The 20,903-nt window shown below is 44.4% G+C and overlaps 1 pseudogene; it reads left to right on the forward strand.

Annotated features, from left to right (window-relative positions):
* Positions 1–3,024: 3,024 nt before the first annotated feature.
* LOC115314125 lies at positions 3,025–3,580 on the forward strand (annotated as a pseudogene).
* The last annotated feature ends 17,323 nt before the right edge of the window (positions 3,581–20,903 follow it).

A 20,903-nucleotide genomic window follows, 5' to 3' on the forward strand; every position in this document is an offset into this window, starting at 1 on the left:
CCCGACGCAGACAGAGCGAGGATTCTGACGGCCCCGGTGACTTCGAGGGATCCGCTGCGCTGAGCCCGTCACCCGCCTGCATGCATAAAGACGACTTATGCGCCAACCGCTCGTCAAGTGCTCGTTACGTCAGTTATAGGTTCTGGTAGCGGTCTAAACGGTCCTTTTCAGGGCCCCGATATTTTGCAAACGGAGCTGTGTTTTTAAGGCGGCAGCCCGTGTCTCTGTAAAAAGTTCACAGGAAAGACCCAGCAAAGGTATGTGGTCCCCAACTTGGATATCGGGTGTTATGATTCAAATAAAAATTGTTCTTGCTTATTTCGCGCCTGTGATCAAAATAAATGCCGCCGTTGCAGTCGTCCCGCGGTGCTGTTGCTCGCCCATTCGCCGTCGGCGTGGCTCAGCTTCGTCGTCTTTGCTAGCGGCGCACCGGCGGAGCCGGGCTTTGATCCGAATAGATGCCGCCGTTGCAGTCGTCCCGCGGTGTTGTTGCTTGCTCGATCGCCGTCGGCGTGTCACAGCTTCGTCGTCTTTGCTAGCGGCGCACCGGTGGAGGCGGTTGATCTGACACACCGCGTTCGGCTTTGGCTTGCAGACGGCGTTCGTAAAATGGCGTCAGCTGTTGCTGGCTTCACGCGGCGGTACCGTGCGTGCTTCTATTCATTCGGCGTTCGTTGCCATGGTGACGGCGAGGAAAGCAGACGAACTTTTTGATGCGGAAGAACGCTGCCGCGCAGCGATATTAGGTGCGTTCTAAGGCCCTTCCCGCATGCTTTTCAATGGGCGGAAGGCGAACAAAAAGAGTTCGAAATAAGGACTCAACGCAGAAGGCTGCATTTCTCCAGCGCCTCATAATTTGACGAGCCTTGCACGAAAAGCATGTTTTTTTGGCCATCCCGCGTCCTGTCTTTTTTTATCTGGAACATGGGTCTAAAGTATCAAACTGCCGCTCCTTCCTGCGCCTATAAAATTTTCGTCTTTTTCTCTATGTAAATACGTTAAAGGCATATAAAGCTTGTACCTTCTATTTTTTGAACGAATAAACGCACGTATGCAGCCACAAACACGGTTGCGAAGGAACGCGAGGAGAAGAATTTAAGATGGCGACTGACGTAGCAGAGGGTGCAAGAGGGGCGCATACTCATGAACAAAGACAGTTTCAAATAAGTAAAATACATGTCCAGGCTGGAACTAAGATATAACCTTAAAAGGTATTGAAACCACTGGATTCACGAAACGTTCACCGTAGCTAAATGCTTTCAGAGGTTAAGTTAAATGTAATAGTGTACGACTATAACTTATAAAGGACACTTATTCGAGACGATTTATTTTCAAAATCATAGTTACGAACGGACCCTGCCTCACTCAAGCTGTGCTCGTGGGAACTAATTCAAACCGTCAAAAACTGAGTTCCTTTTATTTGCGACCTGAACGCTAATTACTCCTTAAAATTAAATATTATAGCGCCAGTTCACACCGCTGACCTAAGTAGTCTCCGTGCATTCAAGCACTGCGCTACCATTGCTGATACCACATACTTTGGCACCCGCCATTGCACGGCGGGATTTTCAAAGGCTGCACAATTTTTCTGCTGCGTTAGTGACACCACAGAAGTTTGTAAGTCCCAGCGCAGGATGGCTATCGACCTGAGAGCGTCACGTTGCTACAAACTTTGACACAATTTTTGTTGCCCGTAGATTCAGCACCGGCACGCTTTATTTACCCTCTTTAGTCTCTTCCATTCATTTGCGAAAGATCAAAGACAAGAATCTTGTCTTTGATCTGTCGAATCCAGTCTTATTTTCCTTGTTATTATGTTATAGTCGTTTACAAAAAAAGAGATATATATAATAAGATAGGCACTGAGCTGAAAGGGTAAAGCTTAGTTTAAGGGTTGGAGGGGGGAAGGTTTTTCACCAAAACGCAATAAAAGAATTAAATTCGAACAAAAAAGGTTGCGCCAGATAGAAAGTTAAATCTGTTTGCCTAGTCCTAGACTCACATTCTACAATAAATATTGTTTGAACTCTTTTTTTTTTTGCGTCGATAGTCTTTTTATTATTTTACTTTGTCGTACGTTGCCATCTTTTCGTAATTGCAGGTTGCTTCAGTTCTGCCAGTATCACAGGTGCGCTTGCGAACTTTTGAAGGTTTTTGCCTGGTCGAAAAGTGTCGCACGTCAGAGTGTTGTTGGAGGAAGTAAGAAATTATGATTTTGTAGATGCTGCCGTCTTTGTTTTTAGAAGGAAGATTTTTTTCTGCCACAGTTTGCAAGCAACTCTAAGTTTAGTTAATGCCTACGCATAAAAAATGAAGCAAAAATGCGAGACTACTTCTCCAAAAAAACAAGGACCTACCCAGTTGGGACGTGTGCGCTACCGCGAAAACGCAGCGGTTTATCTTCATTTCAAGGAGACGGACGTCATTACCACCTTTCGCTAGACTCTACTGCCAACGGAAAGGTATACAGATTCCAGAGTCGTGCATAAAAGTTTTGATTTGGAGAGGTTGCGGTGAAACCTTCTCATTGTTAACATGTCCGGAGCATGCCAGCTTTTACAGTGTAAAGCAATCGACGATCTTAGAGTACACTAAAATTCATGTTCATAACTGTTACATTAAATTAAAATTTCACAGTGTTAAAAGAGACGGGTTGGGAGTGGTGCCTGACATGCATGGCCTTTTTTACTTTTAATAATTGTGGGGGACCAGTCAGCCCAACGCACCGGGTGGTCAACTCGTTCGGCAGGAGACCGGCCAGACAAGCCGACAGGGTGGTCAGCACGTTTGGCAGGAGACCGGCCAGACCAGCCGACAGGGTGGTCAACACGGTTGGCGGGGGAACGGCCAGACCAACCGACAGGGTGGTCAACTCGGCTGGCAAGAGCACGGCGGACCAACCGTCAGGGTGGTCAACCTGGTTGGCAGATATGGGGTGAGCAATCCCGACGTCGACCACGTCAACGAAGGCAGGGCGGCGGAGGCGCGGAGGACCGGGGAAGTGCCAGGGACACGCGGAAGGACAAGGTGCTCAAGATCATGCTGGTGCATAAGCAGACGCGTGCCGGCCAGCGCACCCGCTTCAAGGCCTTTGTTGCTATTGGGGACTTCAACGGCCAGTTGGCCTGGGTGTCAAGTACTCCAAAAAGGTGGTCACGGCCATCCCTGAAGCCACCATCTTGGCCAAGCTGTCCGCCATCCCCGTCCGCAGGAACTATTGGGGAAACAAGATCGGAAAGCCCCACACCGTTTTTTGCAAGGTGACCGGCAGATGTGGCAGCCTGCTGGTGCGGCTTATCCGACGCCCCGCGGCACAAGCATCGTGTCCGGCCCAGTGCCCAAGAAGCTGCTGCACATGGCAAGCATCGAGGAATGCTACACCTCGGCCTGCGGCTCGACGGCCATCCTGGGCAACTTTGCCTAGACCACCTACGTGGCCATCCAGCAGACGTACAGCTACCTGGCCCCGGAACTATTGCGGGAGCGAGGGCTCAAGTCCCCCTACCAGAAGTTCACCGACTACCTGATGCACGTCCACCGCCACCAGCGACGCGAAGATGGGTGGCCTGGAGTCCAGTGACTCGGTCCAGTGACTCCGGATGCTCCGGACCCCCCCGGAGTTTGAGGCTTGAAGGCAGGGTAGTGTGGGGGACAATGAGCCGCACTGCACGTGGATGGACGGCGCCGTGAGCGAGCAAGAAGAAAGGAGGCTCGTGGCAGGGCGCGAGGAGACAAAGACAGTTCCAAGGGCAGTGACGAACGGAAGAGACGGTGCTCAGCGAGCCCAGGGAAGACCCGGACCACAAGGCAGCCTTGGCCCTCCGCAGCACCCGACCACGGCCACTCGATTAGGACATCGAGCGGCCGTGACCCGACTCACACAATTGAGTACCGATAAAGTATTTCTCCATGATAGCACTCCCCATGTGACTTCCTCGGAACGAGTGGAACTCGGCCTGATCGGGCGATATTGATAGGCGACCCACATAATGTACCCTTATATCCCTTTTATACCTATCAACTGCAGCCATAGATTGAAATTGCAGTGAAAAATCTATTTTGTATTGAGGTTAAAATCCACCCTTGAGATTTTAACATACCAAACATATGCCTGCAACGCCACCGCACTCCCATTTCGTGAATGACGTGTTAGTCAGCAAAGTCAAATCTGCAAAGTTTAGCTTTGGATCGCTAGAGTAACGAAGACTACTGCATTACTGGAGAAAAGAATATTGCTCGACTTTTTTTGTTCACAATATTCGTTGCAGAGATTTTGATGAGACGCTAGACCCAGCTGTCTATGGTTATATTGATAGTGAAATTAATGCAAAGGTGGAAGCGAGCTGGATTTCTTTGGTCGCGCACCAGTCACTTAGCTTTGTTTAGAGATTTATTTTTGCCGTTTGTCTCCCTTGTTCCCCTTCTCCAGGGAGTATTTTCGTCTTTTCTACGGTTGTTTCTTTACACTCGTAAAATTATTTGCATCCTGTCCCATAATTTGTAAATCTCCGTTTTTAAGATTTTATTTGTGTCACTAATTGGCTTGTTCTGTTATTTCAAAAATTCGGCCGTTAAAGTACCATGACCAGACTGGAGGTTTTAAATGTGCGCAAAAAACAAAATTGTCACAGCAGCTTACCAGAACGTTCCTACCAGTACGGTGCCTGAAACGCGGATTACAGTGGTGTGTGTTAGTGTAACTGCAGCACGTCGGAGTACGTAGAGCGACAGCCAGATCCCAGATATACTGGGCCTTGCTATCGTCCAATTTGATATATACTCCTTGTCACATCAAGATAAAAAGAAAGATTAACACATTCTTCATTCGCTGCGCAAAATAGTCATCACAAGGCTTAGTTGTCGAAGGAAGAAATGATGCTCTCCGCGTTTGAAACGTGAACGTCTTTAGAAAATAACAAAGAAGGTAATCTAAGACAAACGTACATATAACTTAATTCGAAACATGAAAGGGGAAATAAGTAATTCTCTGCGAGGAGCCAGGCGTCTATTACTGCAAAATAGTTTGTTGTTGGGCGAGTTGGTGATCGTATAAATACATGGTTTTGCGAAAAAAAAAAAAAAAAAAAAAAAAAGCGGACACAAGAGAGAAACAGAAACACGAGCGCATTCTATTACTGCTGGTCTTTAAATGTTAATACCAGTATAGACAGGCATTGTATCGGCGTGCTGTCGTGTATCACAACTGCGCGATGCACGCTGAATAACTTAGGTCTGCGGTCGTATAGCATGCGATAAATGTCTCGTTAGCAGACGAGACAACACACGTTCCTTGGTGGAGCCTAACTTCCGGCTGACTAAACTTCCATCCAAAACTTTACGTATCTACCTCTTTGAACACGCACATCAAAGCAATTATTTCTTAAAGCGGAATGTTTTTTTTTTCATAAAGAAAGGAAAAAAATAAGGAGCTTTAAAAATAATGAAAAAAGAATTAGAGCAAAGGAGAAAAAGAGCAAAAGAGAAAAAGAATTGTCATTATAAGTATGCTAGCCTTCCCATAGGTGTGGAGCTTAAAATTAAGCGACAGTATTGTCGAAAGAGTGGGAGAGGTGAAAGAAAGAAAGGCGAGGTGAGCTTGACAATAGCAAAGAAGGAGAGAAAAAGGACGTTGAATATAAGATAAGAAAGAGCTTGAAATTTGACGTCCGCCAATTTAGAAAATTGCACCCACCTCCGGAGACAGGCCCAACTCTATCATAATTCAAACTTGTCAGTTTTTTCCCCGACCTCTATAATTCGGTCGGGGAGGCTTTTCAAAATGCAAATGATCTGTCCAGAACTCAAAATTTTGAACTCCTTTATTTAATCATTTTTATGCCAATATAAACTTACTAGTGTATTTATCTTTTTTTTTATTATTTTGCTCCTTCCCCCTCCCCCCCTAATGTGATGGAGATCACAAATGCTTGCAGGCGCGAGTGATTATTTATGTTACACGAGCAGCGGTGGCAAAGACAATAGGAGAATCAAGGATTCCCTCTTTTTATACTGCAGGGCACCGCAATGACTGCGATGGGGCCAATCATTAATCGTTCTGAATATATCAGGCATCCCTTACAAAAACGTTCAGCCTTTCCACTCTGGTGGGGAAGGAAGACCAGCGAAGCTGTACTGTTGTGGGAATGAAGTAATGGCCGGCCGCAAGTCCGCAGGCCAGAGTGGAAAAACTGCAAAAGGTTGCGCAACATATGAGCGACGATGGCATTCAGACGACCGGCAAGCCGGTTGTCTGGTTGCCTTCGTCGCTCATAGATGGCGGTAGCTGTCCAGACTTTCGCGTTATCATTTGGTTGCTGACTTACACGATACTGGGGAAACTAGCCCGTAACAGCTCGGCCGTAAAGAAGGCTTTTAATTTGCATAGTGAACTTTTTCGTGCTCTTCACTTCCCTTTACGGGAATTCTTCCTTCGAGTTTCGTTTTCGTTGGAGGATTGTTACATTGTTGTTATCAGACCCGTTATTCAGGTTCCTTTAGAAAGAAGAGGAATGCCCTTTTCTTGAGTCATCCCTTCGATATGTGGATTCCCTGTCATTGTTTTGTTATATAGCTGCTTGTTTTACGTACTGTTTTGCGCTTTTGCCGTCTGTAGAGCGAGGAACATAAAGTGGTCTGTGTCTTCACTTTTCATGATGATTTTTTGTTTTGAGAAACTGGAATTTTTATTTGAAAAACACAAAGAATAAAAAAAATTCGATTTTCGTGTGCGTGCGTGTGTGTGTTGTCGGAATTCCTTTGCTGCTCTCCGTCTTGGAGAATGACATAACACACTGGTTCAACAACACATAGACATTTAATGACCGTTATTGCCCGCGCCGCTATTCCAAGAGCCTCCGCACATCCGTTGTGACGGCCTATATCAGCGGTGGCTCTCGTGGCCAGTTGCCCTTGGCCCCCTTGGGGTGGAAATGACCCCTGACGATTTGGCAGATGGGCAACCTGGGCCAACATTTTGGATCCCCAGGTTGCCCAGACACCTCGCCCCTTCCAAAAAAACAAACAGGGGACGTTGTAGAGGTTTCGGGGATCCAAAGCGTTGGCTTCCTCCTGGGTCAAGAAATGGTCTTCGCAGATGGGCGGTACCAATGCGGCTGTGGTGGGTCTGATGGTGAGAGCTGTGTCGCCGCCGTTATGTGTCGGACACAAAACACTTAAAATAAAAAAAATAAAAACAAAAAAAAAAACATGAGGCCATGGCGCGGCAGGAAGAAGTGGCCGCGCCCAAGAACGACGCCTACCCAACAGCGCATACGGACGGCTACTTCTTCTGCTCCCTCCCCCCCCCCCCCCCCCCCCAAAAAAAAAACAACAAAAAACAAAAAAAAAAAAAAAAAAAAAAAAACGAAGAGGGCAGAAATATAATGCCCTTATAGCTCGTGCTCCTTTCGTCGCCTTCACCACCGTCGCAGGTGGTATCGTGGCAGAGACGGTGTGTAATCGACCGAGAGGGCCCGAATCGTCGCCATCTTGAACCTGCAACACATCTACATCCTTGGGTTCGTGGAAATATTTTAGGTTGGCGACATCAATAAACCCGTACACTCCACCAGATTCGCAATGCACCAGCTCGTAGGATAGGTTGGAGAGTTGCTTGCTAACAGGGCAGGGACCCTCCCATTTCTTTGCCAAAGAGGTCATGAATTCTCAGGAGCATCACTCAGCGGACGAGTTCGCCCATTACAAGATTTCCTACCTTGAACTGCAGATTTCGCCTCCCCTTGTTGTACTGGTTTCCCCGCTGCAGCCCAGAAACGTCGAGGCTCTCTCAAGCTTCACACAGGTTCTTCGGGAAACGCTTCCGGAGATCTTCTGCGAATTGCGTCGTAGGGCGCTGCATGCCTGCGGGATCTGTGTAAAGAAGGCCATTTACTAGGGGAAAAGTGAGCTCTTTCCCAAAGGTAAGTTGAGCCAGAGTAGAACCCATGAACCGGTTGATTGTTGTGCGCGTAGCGAATTTCATTTCTGCCAATTATGCATCCCAGTCTTTGTGTCGCTCTGAATGTATTTAGGTAACGGTTGACTCTTTACATAATATTCGCCTTTGGATAGTATAGCAAATGATGAAAGCCACATAAAGCACGCCCCCTGTTATTCAATAAAGCGTCGATTCGCTCAAATAGCGCTGTTCGCCAAAACATGACTGGCTTATGTGATACGAATAAGACGGTGCGGTTGAAAAACTATTACGGCGGATGTCTACAAAAAATGCTTCGCTGACGCATTTTCCAGCGAAGACATGCGGAACAGTTCTAGCGGAGTTTTTAAGACGGCAGGAGAACCTACAGTTTGCTTCCTGTTGTTTCCGTTTCGGTTTTTTTGTCGTTGTTTTTTCTGTTTTTCATTTGTAAAGGTGGGAGAGGGGGGTTAAGGAAAATTGCTAAAGTCCTCGTTTTCTTGCATTGACTAGGATGACACTAATGTACAAAAGAAATTCGCCTGCACTCACGTGCATAGAAAGTGTCTTTTTGTGCCTTCATGTGTACTCCCTGAACATTTTTGTGATGCATCTGCAAAGCTGGTTGCGCCAAAGTATCTGAAGTTGAACTAAAACCCGAGCAAAACGGGTGAGTATGCTTAGGCAAGACTGTAAAACGAAACTGTGGACCTATACTGTCCTACTCGTCTCCTAACGTGCTTGAAAAGTGCTCCGTGGAATTGAGAACACTGGCGAATGGCGTGGCAGGATTTTGGAAAGCGCTTAGCAACAGCCGGGGACTACGGAAACCAAAATGATTGGTGTGTGAATGCAGATGCTGGGGAGGCACATTCCTAGACAGATGTGGCTTCTAAGCACCCAATACTTTACGCTATTCTTTTATTCCCTGGTGTTTGGAAGAGCAATATACAATGTTCTTTTTTACTCCGTCCAGTTTTTTGTAAAAAAAGCTGTCAAGGCTTTTCTAATGCGGTCTCCGCCGGTGATTTTTTTGGCGAGCTCCACATTCTTTCTTGAACAATGTGTTCAAAAAGAATGCAACTGAATGATGACTAATTATCAAAAATTCACTAATTGGCATTTGATTACAAGTTTTATGGCCCATGTTGCAATTGCAGTTTAGAAGATAGCCACTCAACACGCAAAAAAAAAAAGAAACACGAAGACATTCCTTGATAAATGTATCACCTTCCTTTGACATAATTTAGAAATCAGACGCCCTCTGCGTTATGTGGGAGTCTTATTATACCGCTCTAGAGCACCGAGAGCTATATCAACGACACGATGCATGGGCGAAGGCGTCAACAGAGTATTAGGTATAGGTTCTGAGTTTTTGCAACAATTTACTAAAACATCTTACTTGTGCATCCCGTTTTGAAATTCCAAATCGATTTTAATTATCCTTCCATAGTTTGGTCGGATGTTTTTACTCATCTTAGTTCCCTCTCGTCTGAGTGCAAGGAATTCGAGAACTTGTGTATTGATTTTAATTTGTCACAAATGGTTAACCAACCTACGCATACTGCTGCTTCGACCTGTTGTGTTTTAGACCTCATCTTAACAACATCGCCTGAGCTCATCTCTTCCATAACTCATTTGCCAGATCTTAGTGATAGTTCCTTATTGCATTTTCCCTTAGATCTACCTACATGCTTTAGGTCGAAAGTAATTAAGCGAATTTCTGACTATGCACGAGCTGATTTTGATTCCAGTAATAGGAACCTTTGCCTTTTTCTTGATTTTTACTTGGATTGTTCTGATGAGCGCTCGGTTGAGAATAACTGGTGTTTATTTAAAAAAACAAGTTGCGTACCTCATGAAAGCGCACATGCCACTTCGCACTATCTCGTCCTCTCCTGAATCGCCTTGGTATAACATGTTTTTAAAAAAGCTAGCAAACAAGAAAAAAGGCGTATTTCGTGCTGCAAAGCTATCGGACAACGAACAGCGATTGTCAGCGTACCGTACTGCAGCTAGTGTGTAAAAAAATCACTTCTAGATGCGAAATCCCATTATTTTAATAATACGTTACCCTCCTTGTTGTTAAATAACCCGCGTGAATTTTGGAAGGTTCTTAAAATCCCTCTTTTTTTCCTATATAGCGCTTAGGGATGCTGATGGAGATGAATTATCCAATGATCAGTGTTCTTTCGTTTTAAATGAAGTGTTCACTAAATCTTTCTCTATTCCAGTGAATTCTTGTTTCCCTGTCTCCTCTTCTATCCCGTGTCTCCTCTTCTATTAGCCTGTGATTTTTTACCTATGCATCCTGTTGTTGTAGATAGTCTAGGAATTGCTAAGGTTATTGATAACCTAAAAAAATGTCTTCTGCGGTAGGTACTGATAACATATTAACACAAAATGTTTGAAGAAAACTAAAATGTATTCTAGCATTATCCAGTCCAAAATTTTTCTCATTCACTTCAACATGGTGTCTTGCCATTGGATTCGAAGGTGGGAAAGGTGGTTCCTGTACGCAAAGGTGGCGACAAACAACATCCATCTAACTACCGTCCCATTTCCATAACGAGTATACCATGCAAAATCCTTGAACACCGTAATTCACTCTCTACTTGCAAACTTTTTGGATTCTAACTCTGCTTAACACATCAGAAGCTGGCTTTCGGAAGTTTTACTCATGCGAAACCCAAGTTCTTACCTTTACTCATAATCTTCATGTCACACTTTACAAGAGTTCCAGAACTGACTGCATATTCCTTGATTTTTCCAAAGCTTTCGGCAAAGTTCTCCAGTCCCTTCTTCTCCATAAACTCAGTAGCCTTAACATCTGCCCGAACATTCTCGCTTGGATAGAGGCCTTTCTGACTAACCGTCTTCAGTTTGTCCACGCCAAGGGAACTAATTCTCCATACTCGCCTGTCAACTCCTGTGTCCACAAGGTTCTATACTCGGTTCACTACTATTTCTTATTTATATTAATGATCTCCCTACCCGTGTCTCCTCTTCTATTAGCCTTTTTGCTGACGACTGTGTTATTTACAAAGAAATCCTTAACGACTCCGAAATCTCTGCTTTTCAGACCGATATTAACAAGGTAACCCTATGGTTCAACGACTGGCTTATGGAACTTAACATCTCTAAATGAAAATCCATTTGTGTCTCTCGTCAAATTAATATTTACCCATCCTACTTCATCAATAACTCTACCCTCCTTCCTGTGTCCTCCTATAAATACGTCGGTGGTCACATTTCAACTCAACTGCCCAGGAATATTCATGTCAACTATTTCACGAAAAACGCTAATCAATTATTAGGCTACATCAAAAGAAAATATTCCTTGCCCCTCTTTTATTAAAGCTTCTAGTTGATATAAACTTAATTCACCATAAACTTGAATATGCCACCTCAATCTAGAACCCCCGTGTCACCCTTGCATCTGCCGTAGAATCTATTCAAAACCGCTCCGCCCGTTTTAAACCTTTCTGACTATGATCGGCACAGCTAGCACCACTTTAACGAAAGCATCTATATCGTTTCCCACTCTTTTTCTTCGTCGAAAGAGTCTATGCTTGTTCCATAAGATATATCACTCTGACGCTACTCTCCGCCAAGAACGATTTTCTGAACCATTTTACATATCATCACGCACCAGTCGTCAATTAAAAGTTGGGTTCCCTCATTGCAGCACATCCACCTTTAATGCCTCTTTTTTGCATCAAACCTCGGTTGACTGGAACCGCCTTCCCGCAGCCATTGTCACAATCACTGCCTCAGATAAATTTAAAATTTTCATTACTAACCTCTTACATAATGTTTAGTAGTAAATTTTTGTATTTTTTTCCTTTACATTGTTATTTGTTTTATTCCATGTACTGTGCCATTACTAACGTGTTAAATTATGTTTAGTAGTTATTTTGTGTATGTTTTTCCTTTCGTTGTTATTTGCTTTGTTCCATTTACTGTGCCCCACTCTTCTCTCTAATGCCTTCGGGCGCTGAGATACATAATAAATTAAATAAATGTTATGAAATGCACGATGATAAATTGGAGGCTTTAATAACATGGTCCGATTTTCAATACGTACTGCTTTATTCTTCCTGCTCTGTGCGAAGACGTTTGTTCTACCTTCAGAACATCGCCCACACGCTCGAAACACTTGAAAGACAAGTGCCTGATAAAAACTGCCCGGTATAAAAAATAATATAAGTAGACAGCTTTCATAAACCACGTACTTTAGTTTTTACGTTTTGAATGTTTTTACCCTGCTCGTAAAGATTCAAGACGGGTTATTTTCCTATAGTTGCAGGACTGGCATTTTAGAAATATGTATGTGTCACCGGAATGCTGGCTAACTTTGAACACCCACTCTACATTTCTTTCTATTCTTATTTTGCCTAGAATCGTCGCTTGTTTTTACATACCTGCTGTGGAACACAGGTTTGGGCCTGAAATAGAGCGAACATATTATTCAGTACGACCCAAATGACTAAAGTGTTCTATGCTTTTTCTTACGGCGAAGAGACTAAATTCAGGCGTGTTTTCTTATAGGAACGTACAGGAGCACCGCAAAAGTAGTCTGGTTGCTGTCTGCTTCAATTTGCTTCTCAGAAATCGCATATACACTAGCGCCAGTTAAACTTCTAGATTACATTATAATAGCTCTATGAACTCACCAGTTAGTTTCCTTGCGCCGCCGCTGCCGGCACGCCTCGTGGGAACTGTAGTCTTTCTGCACGCGCGACAACCTCACTATGGGTCGGCACGAGAAAAGCACGAGACGACACGAGCTAACCCGTCCACTGTCTCCTGCCCGCTGTGAACTACCATTATGGCAGCGTCACGCATGCGTGGAACGCTAGGTGACATCGGTTCATTTTCTATATTGCCCTGCACTGACAGCATTTTTTACGCCTTTTTTTACTTTTTAAAAAGCAAATAGCAAGAGTGCACGTGAGTACCTTTGATAGGCACTGAAGATGCGCGAGAACGGAGATTACGAAAACTCCTTTTATGACGTAACGCTTCAAGAAGGAGGGGCTTCAGCTACTTTGAGAACAATTTCCGGCAGCTGCGTATACCGAGTTGAAAAATAAAAAATACAAGACCGCCTCAGCTTGCCTTTAAGTACCACATAAGTATATAAATAAACTTTACACTATTTGGAGGTAAGAAATGTTTTCTCTCTCTTTTTCATGGGGATATTTGTACACACCTTCACAAATTGTGTCACAGTGTCAGTTCTAATTAAACGTTTAATTGCGTAGACGAAAACGCCAGTCGCAGTATTTAAATAGATTAACCAACTGCTCAGTTTTGAACCCGCATGATTTATCATACGAGGCGCAGATCACACTTCTCTTTTTTGGTGAGGTCTTCTTAAAGGCGTCATGAACCGATTTTCCTACTTCTTCCTCCTCAGCTTTAATCCACAACTCAAATGTGAATTGTGAAATTACGTCGTCTTGACATTCTTCGGCACCTTTGTGATGACTCCTACCTTCCACCGTGATTTTTATGCACATCATAGAACTTGTCATGTCCCAGTGACGATAAGTTCCGTCAAGGCACTCATTCGCCGCGAACGCGAATCCAAATATTTGTCGACGAATTGATTGTTCAGGAGCGCATACGTCCGAGTGACGCAGTTCTCGTGTCCAATGCGTGAGCTGGGCTCGGCTGACGTCAGGTTGGCACCGCCGACGCGCTTTGGAAGCCGCGGATGTATCCTAGTGAAAAGGCGGAGAGCTTTCGAAGGAAAGAAGGTACAAAATAGTCCGCTATGTTTTCAAATGTTCGTACCGAAATGCTGGCTTTTGACATTCTAGCTTCTTTCCTTTGGCCAACTAAACGATATCCGATTAGTAAAGTCCCAATTTACAATAATTTATCCCAGCCCGAAATTCGTTTCGTGGCCCTTTTAAAGAGTGTAATTTAAAGCGCTAGGTAATATGCATCTACATTATTATGTTGCAATTTTGTAGCATGGCATATTAGCGGTTTTACCCTATATTGCGCACCCGGACAGATAACCCTACAACTGTTGGTGTACAACAGTAGTTCCTAAAAAAAGGACTTTATACCTCTGAACCTTTACAATCTAATAAAATGTCGGAGTAATTTATACTGCCTAGCTTATAGTAGCCTGACTAAGTTTTGTGGGCGTAGGTGCATATACTGACGTGTGTAATTATGAGTTGAACAAAACGAATAAAGGCCACAGCCCATCAAAAACAAACTTACCTGATGACCTCGCCACTAAGGCGCTTTAATATTAAATTGTATATCTCAAGCACAAAGAAAAATAACTTTTCTAGCTTTTTTGTTATTTAATATATGGCTTGTATTCTTCATTATGCTAGATTTACTATTATTAAGAGTGCTTCGCGATGAAATGAATATATTCACGTTTCAAAACGACGGAATTGATGCGGTTTACAAGGTTTGGTTGATACTTGCCAATTTTCGCAGACGCAAAAACAAATACTTACAGAGAAAAACGATAACACACGAATATATATTGAACGTAGTGTCTCAAAATTTATGAAGTTAAATATAGCAGAAAAATGTTCGTTTTATGTCCAGACTCATGCAACGACTTGTAACAGCTTTATTGACAAAAACAAACAAAAAAAAAACAAACATAACGAATGTTTTTTTCTTGCTGTTGTGAGCATAGATACGGCGGTATAGACCGTTTTATCGTGGGTAGCGCCATTTTGAGAGCGAGAGAGAAAAGGGGAAAGGGCTACCGGCGCTTTCCTCCTTTCTGATTGTGTAGAAAGAGTGGAAATCCCGGATGAGAGGCTTGGCCGGTGTTGGGCGTCTGCAGTGCCCCAACTTCGTTCGCGCTTTCTTCTACGTTCCAAACTCCCAAACTTAATTAAAGCCATGGTCTTTGATGGCGACAGTCCCCCGGTCATCGGGACACCATTGCTGGGTGATAGGGTGCACAAATAACGACAGAAAGCGTCGAATACTGTCCGAGGACCTATGTAGCTTGCATGGAATCCGGCAAGGCAAGTACGGCTGGAATGTTTTTAAGCTCCATTGCTTTCCGAATGACTGGAAATGATGAACCATTTATACATTTTTGCCAGCAATGGGCCTATTTAAACGTAGCCGCTTTTAGTTGTAATCAGCAAGCGATACACGAAACGGGAACCTCAATTAACTTTGTAAACGCCCGGAGCTGCTACTGATCGTTTTGCTGCGCTGCTTTTATCTACGTGTCCGTGTTCTTATATTTCCTTGTGAATGAACGATGAAGACGCTGTAGATGTACTTTTATCGAACCGCAGAAAGCCTCGAAGCAGCCACGAATTACTTTACTATTTGATGCAATATTTTGAGTACTCACCTCCAATTTCTATCGCTGGCACGTTCGCTGCCGCTGTTTTCCCCGTCGCCACACTGGCGGATGCCATGACTCAAACAGAGAAACGTGCGCACTGGGCTCGAAAACGCAGATCGCAACACACGAGTCGTTCCCTGCAGTGACTATCAAGAGCCTCAAAGCGCCTTAGTCAACGGAGACAACCCACCAGCGGCACTCGAAGGAGCGCTTTTGCCGGCTCTCTGGTATCGCGCAGGAGATCGCAATTAAAAAAAAAAAAAAAAAAAAAAATCAATAGAACTACGTTTTCAACAATTTCCAGCCTCACCCGGCGGCGGAAATAAAAGCCTCTAACTAAGTGTTGTAGATGATAAAATCGATTCAGTCACCACTACAAATTATCACTATTAAGATAAATTCAGTTACGAAATTTTACAATCTGAAACAGCAGTTATCATGAGAAAACTCGCACGCACATTGCGAGCGTACCCCATGTTTATCGGCGGTACAGCGTTCGGTGCGCGCTCCATTCACGAAATGTTCCGAGCGAAGTCGAGAGGATGGCGTTGAGAAAACGCCTTTTCGGTTTACGGACGCAAGCAATCCACTGCCCCCGGAGACAGGAGTCACGTGGAAAGCGATGGAGTTCAAAGACATTGCAGCCGCTCTCGCCTTGCTGGATTCCTTGCAAGCTACATATGTCCTCGGACAGTATTCTATGCTTTCTGTTTTTATTCGTGCACCCTATGACCCAGCAGTGGTGTCCCGATGACCGGGCGACTGTTGCCATCGAAGCCTCTGGCTTTAATTAAGTTTGCGAGTTTAAAACAGAAAAGAAAGCGCGAACGAAGTTCGCGCACAGCAGACACCCAACACCGGCGAAGCCTCTCATCCGGGACTTTCACTCTTTCTACACAATCAGAAAGGAGGAAAGCGCCTGTAGCCCTTTCCCCTTTTCTCTCTCGCCCTCTTTCAGTAAAACGGTCTATAAAGATATGAGGTTTTGAAGACGACGCCATATACGTAAAGCGCTTCTTTTGTGGGCTCGAGCAATTCAACCCAAAGTAAACGGCAATTTCCGCTTCGTCGTGCCTATTTTAACTCACCACAAAAAAAAAAAAAAGAAAAAAAAAAACGCGCTGTTTTTATTGGCTGTCCGTTTCCTTTGTCATATTTGTTGTTGGTATGGAAGCCTATTTTACAGACTGCACAACTACGCTTGACGGCAATTTTTAGGCACATTTGAAAAGGAATAATGCAAACAGATATCGAAAATAGAAAAAAAAAAGAAAAGAAACCTCGACAGGATTGGCATGTTCGTTTGAAATATGAAGGAAAACAAAACAAATCAAAAACATAGGACGCGGAATGGCCAAAAAGGGAAAGAAGGCGAAATAGTAGCACCAGTACTACCTCTGCTCTGTCCCGGTTATCTGGGTTAAACGCGGCAGAACACGAAACGGAAGCTTGAATCTCGCAAGAACGTCGCGCACGCCCGAGGAAAGGGCCGTCTAAACAGGACAAAACAAATGCAGTGCATAACAAAAAAAAAAAAAAAAAATATATATATATATATATATTTTTTTTTTTTAAATATACATAAAATTTGCGGATTGCAAATTTTGTTGTTTCTTCCTCTCTCTTGGGGCTTTGACGGCAGTCAGCAGAAAGAGTGTAAGGAGCTGTTCGGGTCACGTGATGAGCGCGCTTCAAGCTTCAGTCCAAGGACGGAAATAAAAGTTAACTTGCCCCCCCGGGCAAAAAGAAAAAAAAAAAAAAACACGTTATAAGCTACCCGAAATCGTTGGAAAATTTACAATTCCGGCAGTACAAAAAATGCCGGTCATGGCGTCTGCTTTTTCCTGTTTGGACAGCCAGGAGTATAATAATGATAATGATAGTAGGAACGTCGACGCTTCGGGATGAAAAGAACAACTGGAATTTGTCAGAAGTTAGCGGTTTTGCGTGCGCAGATTAAATCATATCTAGATCACAAGACACGTGTGCACTTCTAATTTATGTATGAACCAATCGACCTGCAAAACTACTTTGACCCCTTGAATTCTTCCCGCAAAAACTAAGTTGGCAACGTTACATCGATTCAAGGCGAAACCAAATACCTTGGAGACTAATGCACGAACTCCGGAGTGAAGTGAGAAACTGAAGTAGAAAGTCAAATTTGGGGGTTTTACGTGCCAAACCAACGAAGGCATTTGGCACGCCCTAGCGGAGGACTGAGGATTAATTTCGACCACCTGGGTATCTTTTGACGTGCAACCGAAAGCTCGTTTACACGGCGCGATTTCCGCAATAAGCCTCTGTCAGACTGCGAGCACCTCGGCCAGCATTCGAACCCGCCATTTTGGGATCGGTAGGCCGGCGCTTTGTTTTGGAGCAACCGAGGCGGCTACGGAAGAAGAAATTGCGATCCCCGCCATAGCCTCCTTTATACTGACAAAGCCTGGCAGATCGTTGCAACGTTATTGGAGCAAGCTCAGCTTCCCAGCTCCCTATTCCCGCCTGCAGAGACGAGTGGCCCAGATGGCGGTCAAGAGAACTAGCGGCGCTGCAGTCGGATCTTGCTTTCCTGTCTCGCGCGTTGTCTACTACCACCGCGTTAGAGTGTACTAGAAGGAACGAGTGGGACGAGCTACAGGCTCCGCTCATGCTTCCAGTTGCACCTCAAAATGGGGAAAGCGATCAGGTGGACCCAAGTAACTTCGATCGCAGCGCCACCTTCGTAGAGTGTTCTAGAAAGGACTGAGTGAGACGACCGAAGTGTTCTTTCCTTGAGTGTTTGCAATTTATTTTTGTGCTCGTCTGTTTTCTTGCGCTGTGAAGTGTTAGTATGAATCAAGAATCCGCCCAAGCTCAAGTATCGCTACTCGAGCTGGGCGGGCTAGACAATCCGGAAGCAAGACTCGACTGCAGCGCTGCTAGTTCTCGTGACCGCCACTGAGCCAGGTCGCAGGCGGAGCTGTGAAACTGCGCTTGCTCCAGTAACGTTGGATCCTTGTGTGACGCGGCCGCTGAAAGTAAAAAGGTTTAGCAGCAGACAAGAGTGATGTAACAGGCGCCCCGCTGCGGCGAGAAACCCAAACAAACTTGGCCTGAACGATGGAATGTCCGCTCGTGCTTCTCGCGTTCCTCGGGCTACCGCTTCTTTTCTCGTCGGGTTTGAAAAGCATGTTTCGGGTCCTCGCGGCTGCAATAGCTGTGCGCTGAATACCAGACTCCCCGAGAAATGCTCTGTGCTACGCCTCGAGATCCAAATCATTGACCGGGCACTCTAAGGCTCCATTATCGAACTGCCAGGCTTTGTGAGTATAGAGGAGGCTATGTCCTGGCGTCAAGGAGTGAACAACTAACCATTTTCACCGGTACTGGAGCAGGTGGGTCTGACTTTGTAAAGAAATTGATAATGTACGAAATATTTATTTATTTTAATGGGCATAATTATTTTGATCTTGAAATGCAGTGTGTGCTCTTAGACGAGTCACGATTCGCCATAGCTATTGCGTACAATCTAAACAATTAATTACTTTTAGAGCGCAGCTCTTAGGCGCCCGTTTCCGGCTTGAGCGGCGTCGGCGTCGGCTTTGCCGTCGGCGTCGGCGTAACCAAGGTCATCCCAAGGTCATGATACCCCCCCAGGTCACGTGACCCCCAAGGTCACGTGACTCCCCGAGGTGACGTGACCCCTCCTAAGGTCACGTGACCACCCGAGGTGACCCCCCCCCCGTGACTCCCCAAGGTCACGTGGCCCCCTCCCCGAGGTCACGTGACCCCCCTTCCCCCTCCGAAGTCACGTGACACCCCCCCCCCCCTCCCCGAGGTCACGTGACCTTCTCCCCCCAAGGTCAGGTGACCCCCCCCGGAGCATATTAAAGAATGAGGGGAGGAGGAGGAGGGATCTACCCTTTCCTCAGTACCCTTCCCTCCTCCTCCTCAAGAGCTGCGCTCCAATTCGGCGTTACAGGGAGTTGTAAACAGCTTTCACTTTTTGAGCTTGTTGACTTATTTGTTTTATTTCTTCTGAGACATGCCCTATTAGATGTGATTGACTTTAAGTGACCATAGATTGCAATGAGCGTACATGTTTGATAAGTTCGACTTGAAATGGGCTTTAAATGACACGAGTGAATATTATTGATAAACAAGCGATTTTTATTTTTGTTTACACACATGAATGGTTTTAAGTAGCTTTTGTTGGCTATTCACATCTTTAACCGATTGACTTGAAATTTGCAAATGACCTTTGATAAGAGAATTGGAAATTATGTGCTCTTTCGATGGATGTAAGTGAGTATGGTTTCGATTCGCTATTATTGGAGATAAGTATCCAGTTACATATATATGCTGGATATGACTACAAATGTCTATGAATAACTGGTATTGAAAACTTTGAATTACAATCGTTTTATGAACTAGCATGGCTTAGAGCGGCTATTGTTGGCAATTAGCATCTATTTCTGACCAGATTCGCTTCAAACGTCTAGCAAAGGCTATTAGTGAGTATAATTGACAATTATGTTCAATTTCAGTGATTATGGACGTGAATGGCTTCAAGTGGCTAATAATGCCATGAGCGTAAATTTTTTTATTATATTCGCTTGAAATGGCTACATATGTCTATCAGGGCTATTTTTGTGTCTGCGGACTGGAATGGCTTTAGGTGGCTATTGTTGGCTTTTGGCATCTATTTCTGACCAGATTGGCTTCAAATGGCTCCCAATGGCTATTAGTGAGTATAATAGACAATTCTGTTCCATTTCAGTGTTTATGGATGTCAATGGCTTCAAGTGGCTATTGTTGATGTATGCGTTTATCTTTTTTATTAGGTTGACTTAAAATGGCTACAAATGACTATTTGTGACAAGTATTAAAAAGTATAAGCTATTTTGTGTTTACGAACTGAAATTGGTTGAAGTGGCTATTATTGGCTATTAGCATATCTTTTTTACTTAGATTGACTTTAAATGGCTACCAATGGCTAGTGGTGAGTATAATTGACAAACATGTGCTATTTCAATGATTATGCATGATAATGGTTGCAAGTTTTATTATTGCCTAGGAGCATATATTTCTGATTAGATCGGTTCGAGTGGTTATTATTTGTGTCATTTAGATAATAAGGACAAACAAGCAGATCGGTGTGGTCATGGCTGCTGCTGGTTGGAACAGCGCGTGACTTTTTTATTCGCATGTGAAGCAACCTTCCCCGTGCTGCTCGGTCGTACTAGGCAGATAACAGATACAACTTCCTGCCTCAAAAAAAAAAAAAAAAAGAAGAAAACCTTTATACATATATGCATTACACACACAAAAAAAATATCCCTCTTGCTCAAAGTTGTCGTCATAAGTTAGACGACGCGGAGCACACACTCGTCGGGATGATCTTCGGGGCGAAGGCAACGATGATGGAGTTTCCGGATGCTGACTAATACCAATTCACACGGCAGCGTAAAGGTACCTTTAGCTTAGGTCCCTTAGCTAAATGTTCCTGGAGTAAACGGCGTTCTTGATCACACGATAAATAAACGGATCACTTTAAGTTGATGTTGACTACATTCCTGCTAACCCGCGAAAGGAGCACGTGATAAACAATTATTCTTCGAAATCTGTTTGACACGCAGTTATTGATTATTGAGT

Source organism: Ixodes scapularis, unplaced genomic scaffold (genome assembly GCF_016920785.2).
Source record: "Ixodes scapularis isolate PalLabHiFi unplaced genomic scaffold, ASM1692078v2 PGA_scaffold11__112_contigs__length_91849675, whole genome shotgun sequence".
Classification (NCBI taxonomy): Eukaryota; Metazoa; Arthropoda; class Arachnida; order Ixodida; family Ixodidae; genus Ixodes; species Ixodes scapularis.